Source organism: Arachis hypogaea, chromosome 14, assembly GCF_003086295.3.
Source record: "Arachis hypogaea cultivar Tifrunner chromosome 14, arahy.Tifrunner.gnm2.J5K5, whole genome shotgun sequence".
Taxonomy (NCBI): domain Eukaryota; kingdom Viridiplantae; phylum Streptophyta; class Magnoliopsida; order Fabales; family Fabaceae; genus Arachis; species Arachis hypogaea.
The window spans coordinates 56,805,075-56,820,226 of NC_092049.1; positions in this window are offsets into that span (position 1 = coordinate 56,805,075).

The window sequence follows — 15,152 nt, forward strand, 5'->3', positions numbered from 1 at the left end:
GAAATGGCGCGCTTCCAATTGCGTTGGAAAGTAGACATCCAGGGCTTTCCAGAAATATATAATAGTCCATACTTTGGCCAAGAATAGATGACGTAAACTGGCGTTCAACGCTAGCTTTCTGCCCAAATCTGGCGTCCAGCACCAGAAAAGGAGCCAAAACCAGAGTTGAACGCCCAAACTGGCACAAAAGCTGGCGTTCAACTCCAAGAAGGACCTCTACACGTGCAACACTCAAGCTTAGCCCAAGCACACACCAAGTGGGCCCCGGAAGTGGATTTATACATCAATTACTTACTCATGTAAACCCTAGTAGCTAGTTTATTATAAATAGGACATTTCACTATTGTATTTGACGTCTTTTTGACCATCTTTTGATCATCTTAGGATCTTAGGATAATCTGGGAACGCATTGTTCTTAGACCATGGGGGCTGGCCACACGGCCATGCCTGGACCTTCAGTTATGTATTTTCATACGGTAGAGTTTCTACACTCCATAGATTAAGGTGTGGAGCTCTGCTGTTCCTCAAAGATTAATGCAAAGTACTACTGTTTTCTATTCAATTCATCTTACTTCGCTTCTAAGATATCCATTCGCACCCAAGAACGTGATGAAGGTGATGATTATATGTGACGCTCATCACCATTCTCCCCTATGAACACGTGCCTGACAAACACTTCCGTTCTACATGAAATAAGCTAGAATGAATATCTCTTAGATCTCTTAATCAGAATCTTCGTGGCGTACGCTAGAATGATGGCGGCATTCAAGAGAATCCGGAAAGTCTAAACCTTGTCTGTGGTATTCCGAGTAGGATTCAATGATTGAATGACTGTGACGAGCTTCAAACTCGCGATTGCCGGGCGTAGTGACAGACGCAAAAGGATAGTAAATCCTATTCCAGCAGGATCGAGAACCGACAGATGAATAGCCGTGCCGTGACAGGGTGCGTTGACCATTTTCACTGAGAGGATAAGATGAAACCATTGACAAGGGTGATGCCTCCAGACGATTAGCCGTGCCGTGACAGGGCATTTGGATCATTTTCCCGAGAGAAGACCGAAAGTAGCCATTGACAGTGGTGATGTATCATATAAAGCCAGCCATGGAAAGGAGTAAGACTGATTGGATGAAGATAGCAGGAAAGCAGAGGTTCAGAGGAACGAATGCATCTCTATGCGCTTATCTGAAATTCTCACCAATGATTTACATAAGTATTTCTATCCTTACTTTATTATTAATTTTGAAAACCACACTACTATTTTATATCTGCCTGACTGAGATTTACAAGGTGACCATAGCTTGCTTCATACCAACAATCTCCGTGGGATTCGACCCTTACTCACGTAAGGTATTACTTGGACGACCCAGTGCACTTGCTGGTTAGTTGTATCGAAGTTGTGAACCATGGTATTGGCACCATGTTCTTGGCGCCATTGCCAGGGAAAGAAAGAGCCATGAATTTTACATAATTAAAGTGTAATCACGATTACGCATACCAAGTTGCTCACGTTGCCAGGGATTGTTTGAGCCTGGACATCACAATTTCGTACACCACACACCAAGTGGGCTCGGATGTGGATTTCTGCATCATTTACTCATTTCTGTAAACCCTAGGTTACTAGTTTTCTATAAATTAGACCTTTTGGTATTGTATTTTCATCTAGGAATCAATCTTTAGTTCTATCTTTTGATCTCTTGATCACGTTTTGGGGGCTGGCCTCACTGCCATGCCTAGACCTTGTTCTTATGTATTTTCCACGGTGGAGTTTCTACACACCATAGATTAAGGTGTGGAGCTCTGCTGTTCTTCATGAATTAATGCAAAGTACTATTGTTTTTCTATTCAACTCAAGCCTATTTCTTCTCTAAGATATTCATTCGCACACAAGAACATGATGAATGTGATGATTATGTGAAACTCATCACTATTCTCACCTAATAACGCGTGCCTGACAACCACTTCCGTTCTACATGAAAACAAGCTTGAATGTGTATCTCCTGGGTTTATAATCTAAGATTAAAACCTTCGTGGTATAGGCTAGAATTATTGGCGGCCATTCTTGAGATCCAGAAAGTCTAAACCTATTTTGTGGTATTCCGAGTAGGATCTGGGAAGGGATGACTGTGACGAGCTTCAAACTCGCGAGTGTTTGGCGTAGTGATAGACGCAAAAGGATCAATGGATCCTATTCCAACATGATCGAGAACCAACAGATAATTAGCCATGCGGTGACAGTGCATTTGGACCATTTACACTAAGAGGTCGGGAGGTAGCCATTGACAATGGTGATGCCCAACATAAAGCTTGCCATGGAAAGGAGTATGAATGATTGGATGAAGACAATAGGAAAGCAAAAGTGCAGGAGGAACAAAGCATCTTCATACGCTTATCTGAAATTATCACCAATGAATTACATAAGTATCTCTATCTTATTTTATATTTTATTCATCTTTTAATTATCAACTCTTCATAACCATTTGAATCCACCTGACTGAGATTTACAAGATGACCATAGGTTGCTTCAAGCCGACAATCTACGTGGGATCGACCCTTACTCATGTAAGGTTTATTACTTGGACGACCCAGTACACTTGCTGGTTAGTTGTGCGGAATTGTGCAAAAGAGTTGAGATTAAAATTGTGCGTACTAAGTTGTTGGCGCCATTGTTGATCACAATTTCGTGCACCAAGTTTTTGGCGCCGTTGTCGGGGAACAAACAATCCCCGCGCAACCAAGCTTTTGGCGCCGTTGCCGGAGATTGTTTGAGTTTGGACAACTGACGGTTCATCTTGTTGCTTAGATTAGGTAACTTTATTTTATTTTTCAGAAATTTTTAAGAATGAATTCTAGAGTTTCAGATGATACTTTCATCATCACAGGAGCTAGTTGATTCCCTTCAATTTGGCTATTGCATGTAATGTCTGCTGAAGCTTGGCTAGCCATGTCTAATCTTTTTAGACTGAAGCTTTAGACTAACATTGCATGATTCCTGGAATTCTTATTAAGAATTTTGAAATCTTTATTTTCTTTTCCAGATAATTTTAAAAAAATTACAAAAAAATTTTATAAAATCATAAAACCAAAAATAATCTATGTTTCCTGTTTAAGTCCAGTGTCAATTTTTAAGTTTGGTGTCCTGCATGTTTTATTTAATTTCTTGCAATTTTTGAATATATGCATTATGTTCTTCATTAATCTTCATGTTATTCTTGATGATTTCCTTGCTCTGATCTTTACATTCTCTTGTCTTGTGTGTTTTGTTATTTTTCATATGCATTCTCAATTTGTTGTTGTCCCTATTATACAAACTTATAAGTTTGGTGTCTTGCATGCATTATTTGTTTTGATCTTGATTTTCCATGATTAGTTTCATTTTTTTGTTTCTCATCATTAAAAATTCAAAATTTTTTTTTCAAAATTATGTCTTTTCAAGTCAATAATACAGAGAATTGAAGATTCAGAACATGCATCAGAGGAATTACACAAAAAAAGCTGGGCGTTCAAAATGCCCAGTGAGGAAGGAAAACTGGTGTTTAAACGCTAGCCAGTGGCTGGGCATTAAACGCCCAAAAAGGTAGTATTTTGGGCGTTAAACGCCAGAATGGATACCATTCTGGACGTTTAACGCCAGGATGGCACAAGAGGGAAGATTTTGTTTTCAATTCAAATCTTTTTCAAATTTTCATAATTTTTCAAAATCAAATCTTTTTCAGATCATATCTTTTCAATCATATCTTTTCAAAATCAAATCCTTTCCATTTTTTAGTATTTTCGAAAATCCTTGCTACAATTAATGATTTAATTCAAAATTTTCAAGTTGTTACTTGCCTATTAAGAAAGGATCAAATTTTAAATTCTAGAATCATGTCTTTTAATTTCTTGTTAGTCAAGTAATCAACTTTAATTTTAAAAATTTCTTTAAAATTGATTTTCAATCATATCTTCTCAATCACATCTTTTTCAAAATAATTTTCAATCATATCTTTTTTTTATTTCTGATTTCAAAATCTTTTTCAAAATCACTTAACTACTTTCTCAATTTTAATTTTCGAAAATCATCAACCAATTTTTCAAATTTTCTTTTAATTATTTCAAAATCTTTCAAAATTTAATTTCGAAAATTCTTTTCTCCCTTCTCACCTTCTTCTATTTAAGGGACTAGCACTCTTCCTCAATGTGCAATTTGGACTCCCTCTCTCTATAAGTTCGAATTATCTCCTTTCTACCTCCTCCTTCTATTCTTCTTTTCCTCTGACACCTCAAGGAATCTCTATACTGTGACATAGAGGATTCCATACTTTCTTCTTCTCTCTTTCATATGAGCAGGAGCAAGGACAAATGCATTCTTGTTGAAGCTAATCATGAACCAGAAAGGACCTTGAAGAGAAATCTAAGAGAAGCTAAAGCACAACTCTCTGTAGAGGACCTAACAGGAATTTTCAAACAAGAAGAAGTCATGGCAGACGAAAACAACAACAATGCCAACAATGCAAGGAAGGTGCTTGGTGACTTTACTGCACCTACTCCCGACTTCTATGGGAGAAGCATCTCTATCCCTGCCATTGGAGCAAACAACTTCGAGCTGAAGCCTCAATTAGTTTCTCTAATGCAACAGAATTGCAAGTTTCATGGACTTTCATTGGAAGATCCTCATCAGTTCTTAGCTGAATTCTTGCAAATCTGTGACACTGTCAAGACCAATGGGGTTGACCCTGAGGTTTACAGACTTATGCTCTTCCCTTTTGCTGTAAGAGACAGAGCTAGAATATGGTTGGATTCACAACCTAAGTAAAGCCTGAACTCTTGGGAAAAGCTGGTCAGTGCTTTTTTGGCCAAATTCTTTCCACCTCAAAAATTGAGTAAGCTAAGAGTGGAAGTCCAGTCCTTCAGACAGAAGGAAGGTGAATCCCTCTATGAAGCTTGGGAAAGATACAAGCAATTGATCAGAAGGTGTCCTTCTGACATGCTTTCTGAATGGAGCATCATAGGTATCTTCTATGATGGTCTGTCTGAACTGTCCAAGATGTCATTGGACAGCTCTGCTAGAGGATCTCTTTATCTGAAGAAGACGCCTACAGAAGCTCAGGAACTCATTGAGATGGTTGCAAATAACAAATTCATGTACACTTCTGAAAGGAACCCTGTGAATAATGGGACAAATCAGAAGAAAGGAGTTCTTGAGATTGATACTCTGAATACCATATTGGCTCAGAACAAAATATTGACTCAGCAAGTCAATATGATCTCTCAGAGTCTGTCTGGCATGCAAGCAGTAACAGGCAGTACCAAAGAAGCTTCATCCGCAGAAGAAGCTTATGATCTTGAGACCCCAGCAATGGAAGAGGTGAATTACATGGGAGAACCCTATGGAAACACCTATAATCCTTCATGGAGAAATCATCCAAATCTCTCATGGAAGGACCAACAAAGGCTCCAACAAGGCTTCAACAACAGTAATGATAGAAGAAATAGGTTTAGCAATAGCAAGCCTTTTCCATCATCTTCTCAGCAACAGACAGAGAATTCTAAACAAAGTCAATAAGACTTAGCAACCATAATCTCTAATCTAACTAAAACCACTCAAAGTTTCATGACTGAAACAAGGTCCTCCATTAGAAATTTAGAGGCACAAGTGGATCAGCTGAGTAAGGGGATTACTGAACTCCCTCCTAGTACTCTCCTAAGCAATACAGAAGAGAACCCAAAGAGAGAATGCAAGGCCATAAACACGTCCCACATGGCCGAAAGCATAGAGGAGGGAAAGGCAGTGATTTCCACTGAGGAAGACCTCAGTGGACATCCACTGGCCTCCAAGGAGTTACCTAATGAGGAACCATGGAAATCTGAGGCTCACACTGAGACCATAGAGATTCCATTGAATTTACTTCTGCCATTCATGAGCTCTGATGAGTATTCTTCCTCTGAAGAGGATGAAGATGTTACTGAAGAGCAAGTTGCTAAGTACCTTGGAGCAATCATGAAGCTAAATGCCAAGTTATTTGGTAATGAGACTTGGGAGGATGAACCCTCCTTGCTCACCAAATAACTGGATGACTTGACTAGGCAGAGATTACCTCAGAAGAGACAGGATCATGGAAAGTTCTCAATACCTTGTACCATAGGCACCATGACCTTTGAGAAGGCTCTGTGTGACCTGGGATCAAGTATAAACCTCATGCCACTCTCTGTGATGGAAAAGCTAGGGATCCATGAGGTACAAGCTACAAGAATCTCACTAGAGATGGCAGACAATTCAAGGAAACAGGCTTATAGACTTGTAGAGCATGTCTTGGTAAAGGTTGAAGGCCACTACATCCCTACTGATTTCATAATCCTAGACACTGGGAAGAGTATGGATGAAACCCTCATCCTTGGCAGACCCTTCCTAGCCATAGCAAAAGCTGTGATTGATGTTGACAGAGGAGAGCTGGTCATTCAAGTGAATGAGTCCTGCCTTGTGTCTAAGGCTCAAGGATCTCCTTCTGCACACATGGAGAGGATGCATGGAAAGCTTCTTTCAATGCAGAGTCAAATAGAGCTCCCACATTCAAACTCTAAGTTTGGTGTTGGGAGGCCATCATCATGCTCTGAGTATCTGTGAGGCTCCATGAGAGTCCACTGTCAAGCTATTGACATTAAAGAAGCACTTGTTTGGAGGGAACCCAATTTTATTTTATTATATCTATTTATTTTCCATTGTTATTTTATGTTTTTTGTAGGTTGATGATCATGTGAAGTCACAAAAACAACTGAAAAAGAAAAAACAGAATGAAAAATAGTATTAAAAAATAGCACACCTTGGAGGAGAAGCTTACTGGCGTTTAAAGGCCAATAAGGGTTGCAGAATGGGCGTTAAACGCCCTGTCTGGCACCATTTTGGGCATTTAACGCCAGAAATGGGCACCAGACTGGTATTTAACGCCATAAATGGGCACAGAGCTGGCGTTTAAATGCCAGAAAGGGGAGAAAAGCTGGCGTTAAACGCCAGAAATGGGGCAGCAACCTGGCGTTTAACGCCAGGATTGGCAATCAAGGGGGCCTTTACGCGCCAATATGGTGCAGGGATGAGAAATCCTTGACACCTCAGGATCTGTGGACCCCACAGGATCTCCACCTACCTCAACTCTCTCTCTCTTCTTCACACCTTCCCATAACACCCTTCCCCAAAAACCCTTCACTAATCACCTCTATACCTCTTCCCCAAAAACCCCTCACCTATCAAATCCTACCCTCTTCTCCATATTCTCTTCACCACTCACATCCAACCATCATAAAACCCCACCTACCTCACCATTCAAATTCAAACCACTTCCCTCCCAAACCACCCACACATGGCCGAACCCCCTCTCCTTCTTACCCTATAAATACCCCTCCTCACCACCTTCATTTTCACACAACATACACACTACTATCCCCCTTGGCCGAACCATAAAACCCCCTCTATCTCCTCCATTTTCTTCTTCTACTATGTTCTGTCTTCTTTTGCTCGAGGACGAGCAAACCTTCTAAGTTTGGTGTGGTAAAAGCATTGCTTTTTGTTTTTCCATAACCATTTATGGCACCAAAGGCCAGAGAAACCTCAATAAAGAGGAAAGTGAAGGCAAAAGCTTCTACCTTCGAGTCATAGGAGATGGAGAGTTTCATCTCAAAGGTCTATCAAGACCACTTCTATGAAGTTGTGGCCAAGAAGAAGGTGATCCCCAAGGTCCCTTTCAAACTCAAAAAGGGTGAATATCCGGAGATCCGACATGAGATTCGAAGAAGAGGTTGGGAAGTTCTCACCAACCCCATTCAACAAGTCAGAATCTTAATGGTTCAAGAGTTTTCTGCTAATGTATGGATCACCAAGAACCATCACCAAAGTGTGAACTGGACCCAAAGAATTGGCTTACAATGGTCCGGGGGAAATGCTTAGATTTTAGTCTGGAAAATGTAAGGTTGGCATTCAACTTGCCCATGATGCAAGGAGATGCCCGCCCCTACACAAGAAGGGTCAACTTTGATCAAAGGTTGGACCAAGTCCTCATAGACATTTGTGAAGAGGGCACTCAATAGAAGAGAGATTCAAGAGGGAAGCCGGTTCAACTAAGAAGGCATGAGCTCAAGCCCGTGGCTAGGAGATGGTTGGAGTTAATCCAACGCTCAATCATTCCTACTAGCAACCGGTCTGAAGTTACTATAGACCGGGCTATCATGATCCATAGCATCATGATTGGAGAGGAAGTAGAAGTTCATGAGGTTATATCCCTAGAACTCTACAAGGTGGCAGACAAGTTCTCTACTTTGGCAAGGTTAGCCTTCCCTCATCTCATATGTCACCTCTGCAATTCAGCTGGAATTGACATAGAGGAAGACATCCTCATTGATGAGGACAAGCCCATCGCTAAGAAAATGATGGAGCAAATAAGAGAGCCCACTCATGGACAAGAGCATGAGGAAATCCCTCATCATGAAATCCCTGAGATGCCTCAAGGGATGCACTTTCCACCACAAAATTATTGGGAGCAAATCAACACCTCCCTAGGAGAATTAAGTTCCAACATGGGACAACTAAGGCTGGAGCACCAAGAGCATTCGATCCTCCTCCATGAAATTAGAGAAGATCAAAGAGTCATGAGGGAGGAGCAACAAAGGCAAGGAAGAGACATTGAGGAGCTCAAGCACTCCATAAGATCTTCAAGAGGAAGAACAAGCCGCCATCACTAAGGTGGACCCGTTCTTTAATTTTCTTGTTCTTATTTTTTTGTTTTTCGAAAATTATGCTTTATATTTTATTTATGTTTGTGTCTTATTACATGATCACTAGTGTCTAAGTGTCTATGCCTTAAAGCTAAGAATGTCCTATGAATCCATCACCTTTCTTAAATAAAAAGTGTTTTTAATTGCAAAAAGAAAAAGAAGTACATGAATTTCGAATTTTAAAACAGATTAATTATTTTGATGTGGTGGCAATACTTTTTGTTTTTCTAAATAAATGCTTGAACAGTGCATATTTTTGAATTGTTGTTCATGAATGTTAAAATTGTTGGCTCTTGAAAGAATGATGAGAAAAGGAGAAATGCTATTGATAATCTGAAAAATCATAAAATTGATTCTTGAAGCAAGAAAAAGCAGTGAAAAGCTTGCAGAAAAAAATATATGCGAAAAAAAGAGGCAAAAAATAAAGAAAAAAAAGGAAAAAAAGAAAAAGAAAAAGCAAGCAGAAAAAGCCAGTAACCCTTTAAATCAAAAGGCAAGGGTAAAATAAAAAGGATCCAAGGCTTTGAGCATCAGTGGATAGGAGGGCCCAAAGGAATAAAATCCTGGCCTAAGTGGCTAAACCAAGTTGTCCCTAACCATGTGCTTGTGACGTGAAGGTGTCAAGTGAAAAGCTTGAGACTGAGCGGTTAAAGTCGTGGTCCAAAACAATAAGAGTGTGCTTAAGAGCTCTTGACACCTCTAATTGGGGACTCTGGCAAAGCTGAGTCACAATCTGAAAAGGTTCACCTAGTTATGTGTCTGTGGCATTTATGTATCCGGTGGTAATACTGGAAAACAAAATGCTTAGGGTCATGGCCAAGACTCATAAAGTAACAGTTTTCAAGAGTCAACATACTGAACTAGGAGAATCAATAACACTATCTAAATTCTGAGTTCCTATAGATGCCAATCATTCTAAACTTCAAAGGATAAAGTAAGATGCCAAAACTGTTCAGAAGCAAAAAGCTAATAGCCCCGCTCATCTAATTAAGATTGATCTTTATAGATGTTTTTTGAATTCATTGTATATTCTCTTCTTTTTATCCTATTTGATTTTCAGTTGCTTGGGGACAGGCAACAATTTAAGTTTGGTGTTGTGATGAGCGGATAATTTATACGCTTTTTGGCATTATTTTTAGGTAGTTTTTTGTATGTTTTAGTTAGTTTTTATTATATTTTTATTAGTTTTTAAATAAAAATCACATTTTTGGACTTTACTATGAGTTTGTGTGTTTTTCTGTTATTTCAGGTATTTTCTGGCCGAAATTGAGGGACCTGAGCAAAAATCTGATTCAGAGGCTGAAAAAGGACTGCAGATGTTTTTGGATTTTGACCTCCCTACACTTGAAGTGGATTTTCTGGAGCTACAGAAGCCCAATTGGCACGCTCTCAATTGCGTTGGAAATTAGACATCCTGGGCTTTCCAGCAATATATAATAGTTCATACTTTGCTCGAGATTTGATGGCCCAAACTGGCGTTCCAAGTCAGCATAAAAATTATGGCGTCAAAACGCCAGAACTGGCATAAAAGCTGGAGTTAAACATCCAAACTGGCACAAAAGCTGGTGTTTAACTCCAATAAAAGTCTCTACACGTGAAAGCTTCAACGCTCATCCCAAGCACACACAAAGTGGGCCCAAAAGTGGATTTCTGCATCATTTGCTCATTTCTGTAAACCCTAGGTTACTAGTTTTCTATAAATAGGACCTTTTGGTATTGTATTTTCATCTAGGAATCAATCTTTAGTTCTATCTTTTGATCTCTTGATCACGTTTTGGGGGCTGGCCTCATGGCCAAGCCTAGACCTTGTTCTTATGTATTTTCTACGGTGGAGTTTCTACACACCATAGATTAAGGTGTGGAGCTCTGCTGTTCTTCATGAATTAATGCAAAGTACTATTGTTTTTCTATTCAACTGAAGCCTATTTCTTCTCTAAGATATTCATTCGCACACAAGAACATGATGAATGTGATGATTATGTGACATTCATCACTATTCTCACCTATGAACGCGTGCCTGACAACCACTTCCATTCTACATGCAAACAAGCTTGAATGTGTATCTCTTGGGTTTCTAATCTAAGATTAAAACCTTCGTGGTATAGGCTAGAATTATTAGCGGCCATTCTTGAGATCCAGAAAGTCTAAACCTTGTCTGTGGTGACTGCGACGAGCTTCAAACTCGCGAGTGTTGGGCGTAGTGACAGACGCAAAAGGATCAATGGATCCTATTCCAACATGATCGAGAACCGACAGATGATTAGCCGTGTGGTGACAGCGCATTTGGACCATTTTCACTGAGAGGACGGGGGGTAGCCATTGACAACGGTGATGCCCAACATAAAACTTGCCATGGAAAGGAGTATGAATGTTTGGATGAAGACAATAGGAAAGCAGAAGTGCAGGAGGAACAAAGCATCTTCATACGCTTATCTGAAATTCTTACCAATGAATTACATAAGTATCTCTATCTTATTTTATATTTTATTCATCTTTTAATTATCAATTCTTCATAACCATTTGAATCCGCCTGACTGAGATTTACAAGATGACCATAGCTTGCTTCAAGCCGACAATCTCCGTGGGATCGACCCTTACTCACGTAAGGTTTATTACTTGGACGACCCAGTACACTTGCTGGTTAGTTGTGCGGAATTGTGAAAAAGAGTTGAGATTACAATTGTGCGTACAAAGTTGTTGGCGCCATTAATGATCACAATTCCTTGCACCACAGTGCTCCCTGGCTGGCGTTCAACGCCAGCTTTTCTGCCAGAATGGGCATTAAACGCCCAGTGCGGGCTTCCTCACTGGCGTTTAATGCCAGGCTTGCTGCCATCGTGGGCATTGAATGCCCAGTGAAGGCTTCTTCACTGGCATTCAATGCCACCCCATTCTCTCCAATTTCGGCCTCAACCTCTTTGGTTATGTCCTTGCTCTCTTCTCTAGGATTAACCTCAGTATTACTGGGAAGAGTATCAGGAGGAGTCTCAGGGATCCTTTTGCTCAATTGACCAACTTGCGCCTCCAAGTTTCTAATGGAGGACCTTGTTTCATTAATGAAACTATGGGTGGTCTTAGTGAGGCTAGAAACCAGAATGACTAAGTCAGAAAGGCTCTGATTAGAGGTTTCCATGTTCCTTGGAGAAGATGGGAATGGTGGTATGTTGTTGAACCTATTCTAGTTCCTACCACCTTGGTTGTTATTGAAACCTTGCTAAGGTTTCTGTTGATCTTTCCATGAGAGGTTAGGATGATTCCTCCATGAAGGGTTGTAAGTGTTTCCATAGGGTTCTCCCATGTAATTCACCTCCTCCATGGTGGGTTGGTCAGGATCATAAGCTTCTTCTTCAAGAGAAGCTTCCTAAGTACTGCCAGCTGCAGATTGCATCCCTTTCAGATGCTGAGAGACCATATTGACCTATTGGGTCAAGATCTTATTCTGAGCCAGGATGGCTTTCAGAGTCTCAACTTCATGAACTCCTTTCTTCTGAGAGGTTCCATGGTTTACAGGATTTCTTTTAGAAGTGTACATGAACTGGTTGTTAACTACCATCTCAATGAGTTCTCTGGAGGTTTTCTTCAAGTGAAGGGATCCATCTGCAGAGTTGTCCAATGAAATTTTGGACATCTCAAACAAGCCATCATAGAACACGCCAATGATGGACCACTCTGAGAGCATGTCAAGGTGCTCGGTAAGGCTGGTTCTGGTTCTGTTGATACCGGTTCTGCTGATTACTATTGTTGTTCTATCTCTGATTTCCACTATTATTGTCTCTGCCTCCTTGGTTATAGTTATCTCTCCATCCCTGGTTGGAATTATCTCTCCATCCCTGGTTAGAATTATCTTGCCAACCTTGGTTGTAATTTCCACCTTGGTTGTAATTTCTGCCCTGTTGATAGTATCCTTGATTTGAGCGGTCATTGAAATTATGAGTAGCTGCCAAGGTGTTGTCTTCTTCTTGGAGTTGCGGACACTCATCAGTGTAATGAGTATAGCAGGCACATATTCTGCACACTCTCTGAGGAACTAATTGTTGACATGGTTGTTGTAGAGGGGGCTGAGATTGCTGCTGTTGATTCAGCTGTAACTGTTTCAGTATGTTGGTCATCTCACAGAGAGTTTGGGTGAGAGCAGTATTCTCACTGCTGGAGGTAACCTCTGCAACAGTCTTGGGGTGGTTGTTCCTGTGCCTGGTGTTCCGAGTAGACTCAGCTAGGTTGGTGATCAGTTGCCACGCTTCATCCGTGGTCTTGTACTTTTTTAGAGAACCATTACTCGCATCATCCAGTGTAGTCTTGTCCTGAGGCTTTATGCCCTCTGTGAAGTAGCTGATCAACACCAGCTTGTCAATCATATGGTGGGGGCAAGCGTCTAGGAGATTCCTGAAATGCTCCCAATATTCATACAGAGTCTATGATTCACGTTGAATAATACAGGAAATCTCTTTCCTCAGTATATTAGTAACTTCAGCAGGAAAATATTTGTTCAGGAATTCTCTCCTGAGCGTATCCCAATTAGCAACGACTGCTTCAGGTTGAGTGTAGTACCACTCCCTCGCCTTTCCATCAAGAGAAAATGGGAAGGCGGTTAGCAAAATAATAGTCTCATCTGCTTATGAACGAAACTCTCGCGCGATCTAGAATTTTCACAAATAAATTCCAGTTGTAAGTATAGCTTCTAGAGCGACAAGAATACCTTTCGCACAAAAACATTGGTTGTCACAAGTAACAAAACCCAATAAAATTTATAACCGAAGTATTTAAACCTCGGGTCGCCTCTCAAGGAATTGCAGGGAGGTGTATTTATTATTGGTTATGGGTTTTTCTGAGAAGATTTTGAGTTTGAGAACAGAAAAATAAATAATTGTAATTTAAAGCGATGGAAATTAAAAAGAGAATTTATATAATTAATTAAAAAACCTTAACCGGGGGTGTGATTAATTGGAAGTTCTATCCTTGTTGGAATCTTCTCAAGTGTAGTGTAAAGAAGTTGTTGTTTTCACTCAGTTAACCCTTACTGAGTAAAGGAAAGTTAAGTGATTGAACTGACTCTTATCCACAAATCCTAGTCCTTTCCCTTGGGAAGGTCTAGCGTTAGTAGATACAGAATTAGCCAACAATGTCCCTTTTAAATAAGCACTTGTGCATTCCAACTCAAGTGTCTCCTCTTAATCAACCCCCACGTCAAGTGGAAAATCTACTTCATTGACATGGATGCCAATTTCACATAATAAATGACTAAATAAATACTTGAAGATAATCAAACAAATAATGAGGTAAATAGAAAAATACTCTTTGCATTAATAATGTCATAAAAGCTTTCCAATTGTAACTCTGAATAAGGATTAAAGATGTAAAAGAGTAGAGATGATAATTGAAATAAAATTGGAACCAATTAAATAAACAATAAGATTTAAATGGAAAAATACTATGAAATAAATGAAAATATAAGAGTCCAAATTTAAAGGAATATTGAACCTGAGAAGAAATTGAAATCCTAATCCTAAAACTTGAGAGAGAGGAGAGAGCCTCTCTCTCTAAAAACTACATCTTAAACCTAAAATTATGAATTATGAAAGTTATATGTTGTTGATCTCTTTTATGAATGGATGGATTCTTCCACTTTATAGCTTCTAATCTGTGTTTCTAGAATTGGATCTGGGCCAAAAAAGGGCCCAGAAATTGCTGAGGGTGTTTTCTGCAGATTCCTGCACGTGGCGTCTGTCACGCGTGCGCGCGGATCACGCATTCGCGTGGTTTGGAGTTTTCCTTTGTCACGCATACGCGTTGGTCACGCGTGCGCGTCGGTAGTGTTCTGCTCTAGGCATGCATCCACGTCGTCCACGCGTACGCATCGATGCCTTTTTGTGCTAGGCACGCGTCCAAAATCATGTTAAAGCACTTTCACAATTGAGTTGGGTTAATGTATTTCACAAACTTGCAAGACAATTAAATAATTAAATCTGGATATATGGAGATGAGATATTGAACCCTCACTGGATTTGTGTTTACTCTCTATTCACTCAGTGTTTGGGGTTAATCACTCTATTCTTTTCTATTCATGCTTTCTAAAACTTTGTTCTTCATCTAACCAATCAACAAATATATAATGTATACATACAAACATCATGAGATCTTTTCAAGGTTGTAATGGGGCCAAGGTAAAGGTATGGATATATATAAGGCTAAGTGAGATATAAGTTGAATCCCTGATTAGTCTAAGATCTCACCTAACATATACATTCTCTATGAAAATTTAAAGTTATCCTGGTCTTCCCAATCTTTCCACTTTGGTATTACATACTCATGTACCAATTTTTGGTTTTTTATTCATGTTCATTGATTTTACTAAACTCATCATTGGGGTGATTTTGTCCCCTTATTTATTTAACTAAAAATTAACTTCAAAA